The sequence below is a fragment of the Suncus etruscus genome, chromosome 1 (genome assembly GCF_024139225.1).
Source record: "Suncus etruscus isolate mSunEtr1 chromosome 1, mSunEtr1.pri.cur, whole genome shotgun sequence".
NCBI classification, from domain to species: Eukaryota; Metazoa; Chordata; class Mammalia; order Eulipotyphla; family Soricidae; genus Suncus; species Suncus etruscus.
Genome location: NC_064848.1, coordinates 183,977,957 through 183,987,500, shown reverse-complemented (window position 1 = coordinate 183,987,500; position 9,544 = coordinate 183,977,957). Strand labels below are relative to the sequence as shown.

Here is a 9,544-nt window from a genome sequence, read left to right as displayed (position 1 = left end):
AAAGAAAGAAAGAAAGGAAGGAAGAAAGAAAAGAAAGAAAGAAAGAAAGAAAGAAAAGAAAGAAAGAAAGAAAGAAAGAAAGAAAGAAAGAAAGAAAGAAAGAAAGAAAGAAAGAAAGAAAGAAAGAAAGAAAGAAAAGAAAAGAAAAGAAAAGAAAAGAAAAGAAATAAATAAGTCCTGGTAGGCATGAGGGACCATATGGGATGTCGGGAATTAAATCTGAGTTGTCCATATGCAACACCTTAGCCACTATACTATTACCCCAACCCAAGAATGAGCAATATTTTATATGTATTGACATAAAACAGTTTGCAAGATATGATTATAAGAAAATGAAACAATGTGTAGGACCGAGGAGATAGCACAGTGGGCAAAGCACTTGCATCTAACCTGAGTTTGATTCTTTTTTTTGTTTTGTTTTTGTTTTGTTTTGTTTTTTGGGTCACACCCAGCAGCGCTCAGGGGTTACTCTTGGCTCTACGCTCAGAAATCGCTCCTGACAGGCTCAGGGGACCATATGGGATGCCGGGATTCAAACCACTGTCCTTCTGCATCAAGGCAAACGTTTATCTCCATGCTATCTCTCCGGCCCCTGAGTTTGATTTTTGCCACTTCATATGGGTCCCCGAGCATGATAAGCAGTAATCCCTGAGCACAGAGTCAGGAGTAAACCCTGAGCCTCATTGGGTAAAATACAAACCAAACAAATAATTCAAGGACAGAAGAGTTAATGGAAGAGTTAATGTTTTTAAAGAGCATGAATATGTATATATTTATATAAAAAGAATATATCTCAGGACTGGAGCAATAGTATAGCAGGTAGGGAGAGTGTTTGCTTGCATGCAGTCAACCCGGGTTTGATCCTTTGCATCCCATATGGTTTCCGGGTTGCCAGGAGTGATTTATGAATGCAGAGCCAAAAGTAACACCTGAACACTGCTGGGTATGGTCCCAAAACAAAACAAACAAAAACAAATAAAAAGAATATATCTCAGGAGAGATAGCACAGTGGTGCTTGCCTTGCAAGCAGCCGATCCAGGACCTAAGGTGGTTGGTTCGAATTCCGGTGTCCCATATAGTCCCCCGTGCCTGCCAGGAGCTATTTCTGAACAGACAGCCAGGAGTAACCCCTGAGCACTGCCGGGTGTGGCCCGAAAACCAAAACAAAACAAAACAAAAGAATATATCTCTAGTGGCCAGAGTGATAGCACAGCAGTAGGGCATTTACCTTGCAGACTGCCGTCCTGGGACCGACCTGGATTCAATCCCTGGCATCCCAGATGGTCCCCCGAGGCTGCCAGAAGTGATTTCTGAGTGCAGAGCCAGGAGTAACCCCTGAGCATCACCAAGTGTGGCTCAAACCTCCCCCCTAAAGCCTCTGTGAACAGGAAATTATAGTAAGGAAGTATTATCTATCCGTGTATTTCCTTTTATGCCTTCTTAACTTTGTGTCATGCTTGTGTATTACCCAGTTATGTATTTTTAATTCAGCAGTGGGAGTTATTTGGGTCACATCTAGCAGTGCTCAAGAATTATTCATGGCTCTGAGCTCCTGGCAGTACTCAGGACCATAATATGTGGTGCCAGGGACTCAACCAGGGTCAGTCATATGCAAAAAATTGCCTTACCCCCTGTATTATCTCTCCATCCTTCTCATTAATGTTTTTAAATAAAAATTTTAAGTAATGTTCTATTGTAAGAACAAAAAGAGAATATGAAATGTCTCATGCACAGTGAGACTATGTGAAAGTGCATCTTTAAAAAGTGAAAGAGGAAAAAAAAGGTGAAAGAGTGCTGGGGCCGGAGCAGTGGCGAAAGTGGCAGGGCATTTGCCTTGCACGCACTAACCTAGGACAGACCACGGTTCGATCCCCTGGTGTCGTCTCATAAAGTCCTCCAAGCCAGGAGCTATTTCTGACTGCATAGCCAGGAGTAATCCCTGAGTGTCGTGGCCCCAAAAGAAAAAAAAAGTGAAAGAGGGGGGCCAGAGTGATAGCACAGCAGTAGGGCATTTGCCTTATATGTGGCCAACCCGGGATGAACCCAGGTTCGTTCTCCAGCATCTCATATGGTTCCCTGAGCCTGCCAGGGGCAATTTCTGAACGCAAAGCCAGGAGTAACCTCTGAGCACCTCCAGGTGTGGCCCCAAAATCAAAAGTAAATGAATAAAAAGTGAAAAAGGACTGGAGAGACAGTACAGTGGCTGGGGTACTTGCTTTGCACATGGCTGGCCTGAGTTCAATCCCCAGCATCTCATGTGGTCCCATATGCCCTTCAGGAGTGACTCCTGAGTGTATCCCCTATGTTCCCCTGAGCATCACCAGGAGTACTGTATTTTTCGCTCCATAAAACCCACCTGACCCCCCCCAAAAAAAAAAAAAAAACACCTGACCATAAGGCACACATAGTTTTTAGACTAGAAAAACAAGAAACACAAGACGCTGTTAGGAGATGGCAGCTGGAACAACCAACCTGTGAGGCCCAATTATATTTACAATACGACAGTCCACAGCTCTTTAAACACATTTACCTAACTTTTTTTTTTTTTTTTTTTGGTTTTTGGGCCACACCCGGCAGTGCTCAGGGGTTCCTCCTGGCTGTCTGCTCAGAAATAGCTCCTGGCAGGCACGGGGGACCATATGGGACACCGGGATTCGAACCAACCACCTTTGGTCCTGGATCGGCTGCTTGCAAGGCAAACGCCGCTGTGCTATCTCTCCGGGCCCCTAACTTTTTTTTAACATCAGGAAATAAAAAAACAGCACCGGAGTTATAGCACAGCTGTAGGTCATTTGCCTTGAACTCAGCTGACCCAGGACAGATGATGGTTCGAATCCCGGCATCCCATATGGTCCCCCAAGCCTGCCAGGAGCGGAGCGATTTCTAGTGCAGAGCCAGGAGTAACCCTCGAGCGGCCCATGAGTGTGACCCAAAAACAAAAAAACAAAAAAAAAAAGAAAAAAATATTTTTATTCTTTTTGTTTGTTTTTGTTTTGGGGCCACACCTGGTGACACTCAGGGGTTACTCCTGGCTATACGCTCAGAAGTCACTCCTGGCTTGGGGGGAACCATATGGGACTCTGGGGGATCAAACCGCAGTCTGTCCTAGGCTAGCGCTGGCAAGGCAGACACCTTACCTCTAGCGCCACCGCGCCGGCCCCTAAAAAAATAAAAAGATATTTTAAGTACTTTTTTGGTCAATATTAAATATAACGTCACAGTAGTGATCAAATAGTCTTAAATGAAAGCTCTATATGTGACAGTAAAAGTGCATTGACCTGATTGCTCGTGCTATGTGGTATGTCTGTGCAATAAAGGGAGTGTAACACTGCAGATGTCAAGTGGTTGGTATATGCTCTCCTCCCCTGCACTCAGGCTTCAGCTCCAGAAGGCATTCGCTTCATAAGACACACAGACATTTTCCCCCATCTTTTTTTTGTGGGGAAGAAGTGCATCTTGTGGTACAAAAAATATAGTAGGGCCGGGCGGTGGCTCTAGAGGTAAGGTGCCTGCCTTGCCTGCGCTAGCCTAGGACGGACCACGGTTCGATCCCCCGGCGTCCCATATGGTCCCCCAAGCCAGGAGCGACTTCTGAGCACATAGCCAGGAGTAACCCCTGAGCGTCACCGGGTGTGGCCCAAAAACCAAAAAAATATATATATATAGTAATTCCTGAGTGCAGAGCCAGGAGTAACCCCTGAGCACAGCTGTGTGTGGTCCAAAAACAGAAACAAACAAACAAATCAAATGTTATATTGCTTGTTGGGATTGCACAGTTTTCTTTTCTTTCCTTTTTTTTTTTTTTTTTTTTTTTCTGTTTTTGGATCACATCACACCCAGGGGTGCTCAGGGTTTATTCCTGGTTCTGTGCTCAGAGATCGCTCCTGGCAGGCTCGGGGGACCATATGAAATGCCCGGATTCAAACCACCATCCGTCCTGGGTTGGCTGCGTGCAAGGCAAATGCCCTACTGCTGTGCTCTCTCCCAGCCCCAGGGCTTTTTTTTTTAATAAAATAGATTTATTTATCAAATACAAGAAACGAGGAGAGATAGAAAAAGAAATGGGAACCCCACCAAACTAAAGAAAAGGATCACATGTATCAAATTGTGGAGTAGGGGATTACAAAACAGAATGCTAGGATTGCAGTTATTACTGAAACTTCTTTTGACATTTCTGTATTTTCTCCATTCACCATAATAAATGTGTTACCCTGATTATCAGAAAAGAGAAATATTTTAGAGAGAGAAAGTGATTTTTATAGAGAAAATGAATTAATACTATTGCTCCTGCGTTTCACAGAGTGAAGCACAAAGAGAGTTTCATCCATTTTTCAAGATGCAGCATTGGAGAAAAAAAAAACAAAAATACATATTCAGAAAACCAAAAGGAAACCTCCAGGTTCCCCATCAAAGCAGCGGGGTACTGGGCAGGGGTTAGGGGAGTTCCAGAGAGGGAGCCAGAGAGAAGTGATTGAGGGGAGGGCTGTATCACTGTCACCTGCACATGAGGTTTTCACCATTGATTTGAAGTAGTTGGGGGTGGAAGAAATAGGTGCAGATGGCACCAAATGGCAAGGGCACAACCTCGAGAGAGCTTTACTCAAAGCATCATGACACTCACGGCTCCTCTGCTCTTCTTTTACAGGTGTACAGGGAAGCTGAAAGAAACAATATCTTAGAAGTCTCTAATCATAGATTTCTGTCTTTGTCTGTCTCTGTCTTTCTACACTCAGGGGTTACTCCTGGCTAAGCACTCAGAAGTCGCACCTGGCATCTCAGGGGAACATATGAATGCCGGGAATCGAACCAGGGTCCATCTAGTGTTGAACATGTGCAAGGCAGATGTTCTATCTGTCTGCCTATGTTCTGCTGTCCTATCACTCCAGCCCAATAGAGCAGACCTTAAATGTTCTCAACACTAACAAAGTTAAAACAGGTGAAATGATGGATGTATCAATCAACTATAATGGGAGGAATTCTTTCCCAATGTATATGTCTATTCAATCACTTTTAAAATCTTACCTTTTTTGGGGGGGCACACCCAGTGAACTCAAGGGTTATTCCTGGCTCTTTGCTCAGAAATTGCTCCTGGCAGGATTGGGGGACCATATAGGATGTTGGGGGTCAAACCTAAGTCAACACATGAGAGGCAAATGCCCCACTAGCTGTGCTATCGTTCCAGCTTCTGTCTTTCTCTCTTTCATCCTCAGTGATCACTCAGGAATTACTCTTAGCAAGTTGTGGGAACCATATGGGATGCTGGGGACTAAACCTGTGTCAGGTATAAGAAATATAATCACCCTACCACTAGACTCCTATTAACCCTCTTCTCTTATCTCTTGGCCTCTATGAACTTTCCTGAATATGCTGTCAACAGGTCAGCCCTAAGTCTGTCGTGGTATGGGAGTGAAATACACAGCTAAAGGCTCTTTTACTCTGGACGGAAAGAACAATCTCCCTCCAACATTTTCTTTTTTTCTTTTTTTTTTTTTTTTGGTTTTTGGGCCACACCCGGTGACACTCAGGGGTTACTCCTGGCTATGTGCTCAGAAGTTGCTCCTGGCTTGGGGGACCATATGGGACACCGGGGGATCGAACCGCGGTCCGTCCAAGGGCTAGCGCAGGCAAGGCAGGCACCTTACCTTTAGCGCCACCGCCCGGCCCCACCTCCAACATTTTCAAAGGATTTAATTATGACACTTTAGGATTGCTTTTGAAAAACCAATTTCAAGACACTCTTGTTGGTACGGCTCCCCCTGTGAAAGGAAACAACTGGAACACTGAGATCCAGAGATGTGGCCTTGATTTATACTGTCATCCCTGCCTTTAGAGTTAAGCACAAGGAAAGTTTAATCCATTTCTCAAGATACAGAAACTTTCAAGGTTCTTCTAACAACATACAAGAGTTAAAATTTTTTTTTCCAGTGACTAGGAAAATGGGTCTTCATAAATACATTCCTAAAATCACTGTCATCAGCAAGTTGTTTTGTGGGTCTGGGATAAACAAATTGCCACAGAAATGGACTTGGTGGTGGGGCTGGAACAATAACACAGTGGGTAGGACATTTACCTTGCACGTGGCCTACCAGGGATGGTCCCAGGTTTGATCCCCAGCATCCCATATGGTCCCTGAAGCTTGCTGAACTGACTTCTGAGCAGGGCCAGGAGTAACCCCTGAGAGTTGCTGGGTGTAACACCCTCCCCACCCCCAGAAACAAGAAGAAAAAATGGACTTGGTACTGGAACAGAAAGTAGATTTACAGGAAGAAGCTGATATGAGGTAGTTCATAGCACTAGAGGGAAAGCCAAGTAAAAAGAGTGAGAGTGAAGGAAGGAGGCAGTCAAGAACTGGCTGAGGTCAGGATCCAAAACATGGCCTAGCAGCCATCACTGCCACTAGCAGCAAAAATTAAGTTTCTAGGGCCGGAGAGATAGCACAGTGGTAAGGCGTTTGCCTTAGATGCAGAAGGACAGTGGTTCGAATCCCGGCAACTCTTATGGACCCCCGAGCATGCCAGGAGCGATTTCTGAGCATAGAGCCAGTAGTAACCTCTGAGCCCTGCTAGGTGTGACCCCCCCCCCTAAAAAAAGGACAAGTTTCTAAAATAAATAAATAAATAGATAAGTAAGTAAATAAAAGAACAAGTTTCTTTGGACATTAACCACTTTAGATTCTAAGTCCAGTTGGCCAGCACCTTCATTTTGGCTGCCAGGTTTTGGGATCCGGACTGATTGTCATCCTACCCTACACACTTCTAAATTCTTCAAAAACCGAGTCAAGTGTTCTGGGGTAAATAAGTGCAAATGTTCATTATGTAGCTTTATGTAAATATTTTATTTATTTTAGTTTTTTTCTTGTTTTATTTCTTTTTGGGAGGGGAGGGGAGAGGAGAGGAGAGCAGAGTAGAACTATTTATTTTAGTTATTGGTCACCCCCAGTGATGCTCAGGGATTACTTCTGACTCTACACTCAGGAATCTCTCCGGATAGTGCTTAAGGGACCCAGATGGGTTGCCGGGATCGAACCCAGGCCGGCCACACACAGGGCAAGTGCCCTAGCCTCTGTGCTCTCTGGCCTCTATATGGGTATTTTAAATTTAAGTAGAATTTTGTTATGCATATTTTTGGGTCATTGTTTTTGCCTTCGGGTTCATTTAGTCATGCATATCTTTTTTGGGGGCGTGAGGGGCACACCTGGCGGTGCTCAGGAGTTACTCCTGGCAGCCTCAGGGGATCATATGGGATGCCAGGGATGGAACCTAGGTTGACCGCGTGCAAGGCAAGTACCCTCCTTACCTGCTGTATTATCGCTTCAGCCCCTGTATATATATATATATATATATATATATACATGTATATACATATACAGTGTTTGTATATATATTTAAGTCCAGTAGAACTGCACAAGTATTTAATATATTAAATATATTTTATATTTATATAAACTATATATTATATATAGTCCCTGTATATATATAGTGTATATATATATATATATATATATATATATATATATATATATATATATATATATATTTAAGTTCAGTAAAACTGCACAAGGATTTAAAGTCCCCTCCCAATATTGGCTAGACATCGCCAATACTTATTGCATTCACTTTCAGCCCATGCTCAGGTCCGGTCATTCTGCCCAGCATCGCTGAGCACTTCCCAGGAAGCCCTTGCTGGCACTGGATCACTGGATCACAGTCTGTGCAGAGACAGCATCCATCCATCCATCATCCATCCAGCCAGCCAGCCATCCAGCGCACAACCTCCCCCGCACGTGTCTCCCGGGTTCCAGCCACGTGAGTGTGTGTTTGTGGGGGGCGGGGCGGGGGCGGGGGGGAGAACCCTCCTCCCCCAGCAGTCCCGGTCCGGGCCGGGGCCTTGAACCGCCGTCCTCTGCACGTGCCGCCCCGCCCCTTTTCCCTCCCCCGCAGGGCCCGAGTGGCCTCCGAGAGGGTCTCGCGATGGGCACGGAGAGAAACAAAAAAGCGCCCAGTACGAGAAGCCAAGGAGGCGGAATCTGCCTTCCCGAGCCCCCCTAAGCCCACCCCGGCGCGCGGACCGCCCTCTTGTGGCCCGGGGGACGAGGTGGACCTCCAGCGGGCCCCGGATGCGAGGCGCGTGTCGGGGGTCGCGACCCCCCCGTGGAGCGAGAGCGGCGGGGAAGGCGGGAAGAGGAGAAGCTGTTGCTGGCTGACTGACAGACTGACTGACGGGCTGGCTGACTGGCTGACTTGGGGGGCTCCCCCAGCCCAAAGGGGAGCTCCCTGGGCCGCCACTCGCTCGCGCCTCGCCAACAGCGCCTCCCTCCTCCCGCCCGCCGTCCGCCGCGCGGCTTTGAGAGGACTCGCGGCCGCCTCAAGCTGCCAGCGGGTCCCATGGTGTAATGGTTAGCACTCTGGACTTTGAATCCAGCGATCCGAGTTCAAATCTCGGTGGGACCTCACTAAGCCTTTTGGCGCGCCCCGTTTTGAGGACGGCCTTGCCCGCCCGCAGCAGACACCCCCTGGCTTGGCCCTCCGTGCTCGCACACGCTCGCTCACGCACCCCTCGCCCGGCTGACCAGGGGACCCCCGCGCGCCACAGCTCGGCTTGGCTTCGCTTCGCTTCGCTTTGCTGTCCGGGGCGCGCACGGCGCATGCGCGGGCCCGAGTTGGAAGCCGGAAGACACTTGTTGGGGTGTTGTGTTGGGGCCTGGTGCAGTGCTCTTGGGGGTCCCCCCCCCAAACCTCTGGGGATCCCTGGGAAGCCAGCTGCAGGCGCTTTTCGGGTCCCTTGGACTCTGCACGCACACTTACACACCCCGAAAACAGCGGGGAATCCTTTTTCCGATTGGTTCAAGCGCTCCCCTTGGCGCTCAGTGTCTGCTCCCAAGCCGAGCCACGAATGAATGCAATGACCCGCTTGAATGCAATTCCCAGGGGGGACCCCCCCCCCACTCCCGGCCAGAGGATTTAAACCCAGGCTGGGAAGCAAGGGGAGTTTAGGGGTGCGGTGGGTTTGTGCACTTGGGAGTCCCTTCAGGCTGTCTGCTATGAAATCAAACTGATGCTTGTCTGTGTTTTTTTCTCCTAAAAACAAAATTTCCCTGAAGTCACTGCTTCTCAATTCTTTTGTCACGCCCCCCCCCCCCAGGAAGAAGAAAACATTTTTCGCGCCCCCCACTGACTGTAAATAGTTTCTTTATTTAAAAAAAAACTTTAACCTGCAAAACAAAAATATATACAATAATTTGAGCTGATTTTTTAATCAGCTGATGTCTGGATTCATGGCTACAATGAGCACGTTTTGCAATGCGTAGCTTTTTGAAGCGGGGTTGGAAGCAGGACACAGAACTCTCAGCTCGAGACATACAGAGACAAAAACACGGGGCTTAGCTTGTTAGGACAGTGTTTGCCGAGGTCAAACGTGCCCCCCTTTACGGAGCCTCGCGACCCCCCGGGGGGGGCGTACCCCACTATTTGAGAACCACTGCCTTAAGTTCTTAGGCTGCCTGGATGGCCATCTGGCTGTCCTGCGGTGACTTCTCATCTCACCC

At 47.2% G+C, this 9,544-nt stretch overlaps 1 non-coding gene across 1 annotated transcript; it reads left to right on the top strand.

Annotated features, from left to right (window-relative positions):
• The first annotated feature begins 8,378 nt into the window (after nucleotides 1-8,378).
• TRNAQ-UUG (transfer RNA glutamine (anticodon UUG)) lies at nucleotides 8,379-8,450 on the top strand. The gene has a single exon. It is a non-coding gene; the product is annotated as a tRNA-Gln (tRNA).
• The last annotated feature ends 1,094 nt before the right edge of the window (nucleotides 8,451-9,544 follow it).